A 1435-nucleotide genomic window follows, 5' to 3' on the forward strand; every position below is an offset into this window, starting at 1 on the left:
CATTAACAGCATTACCCTCATCAACCACACTGTTAACTCTTGAAAAACCTTAAGCAAGTAAATTTACCATGATTTTCCCTTAACAAACTTGTGCTGACTTTCCTAAATTAGCCCACAATTACTTAACTGACTATTAATTTTGTCCAGAATTATCACTCCCAAGGTTAAACTGACTGGTCTGGTAGTTGCTGGGCTTATCATTACACCCTTTTTGAACAAAGGTGTATGATTTGCAATTCTCCTGTCATCTGTCACCACTCATGGGTCTGAAGAAGATTGGAATAATATGGTCAGTGCCTCCACAATTTCCACTCTGAATTCCCTCAGTATCCTTCAATACATCTCATCCAATCCTGGTGCCTTGTCAACTTTGTCAGACAACCTATATAATACCTTCTCCTTATCAATATTAAACACCACAAGTGTTTGAACTCCTTCCTCTTTAACCATGACCTGTGCAGCATCATCTTCTATGGTAAAGACAGATGCCAAATATTCATTTATACCTCATCCATGCCCCCTGTGTCAATGGGTAAATCACCTTTCTTTAAATCCCTAATCAGCCCCTTTCTCCTTTTCCCACCCTGTTACTAGGTATCAGCCAGAGAAAGCGTTTTGATTTCCTTCCATGTTAGCTGCCAGTCTCTTCTCATACTCTCTCTTTGCTTCTCTTACTCTCTTTTTCGAATTTCTCTCTGAATCTTCTTTCTTTATCCTGTCTCTCGGTTGTATTAGCCACCTGATATCTCTGTTAGCAGACTTATTCATCTTCATCTTAATCTCTTCTCTTATTTAGTGAGCTGTGGATATGTTAGCCACACCTTCCTCATTTGTAAGAATATGTCATTACTATGTCTGATCTATTTCCTCTTTAAGGCAGCCCATTCCTCAATTACAGTTTCTCCTGCCAACCTTTGATTCCACTTTACTGGGTCAAATCCATTCTCACCCTCTTAAAGTTGGCTTTCACCAGTTAATTATTCTTTCTTCTACAAGTAACCTTTGCCCACAGAAAGACAGGCCAACTGTTTCCCTTCCAGATTTAAAGGCCGATGATATTCAGGTCCTCACGAATCGAGTGACTCTGCCAGATCTGAATTGATGTTTGATTTGAGTTTCCCATCTGTCAACCCTTAACTTCTAAGATCCAGTATCAGATATTTACAAAAACACTAACCATCAGTCCAAGATAGAAATTGAGAAGAGACAAACATTTCTCTTGGTTTGAGTTTGCTGTGTGTAAATCCTCCCCTTCTAACCCCCTGTAAAAGGAGTTTCCAAAATCCATCCCTGTCAATCCAGGATAGAAATTCACAACATTCTCTCCTCCTGCTAACTGGACCAGGGTGACCGCGCATGCGCCCTGCTGCACATCGCCCCTGTGAAGATGGCGGTTGTTGACTCGGGCCTGTCTCCGACAGGAGACTCGGTCAGT

Source organism: Cetorhinus maximus, chromosome 23 (assembly GCF_964194155.1).
Source record: "Cetorhinus maximus chromosome 23, sCetMax3.hap1.1, whole genome shotgun sequence".
Taxonomy (NCBI): Eukaryota; Metazoa; Chordata; class Chondrichthyes; order Lamniformes; family Cetorhinidae; genus Cetorhinus; species Cetorhinus maximus.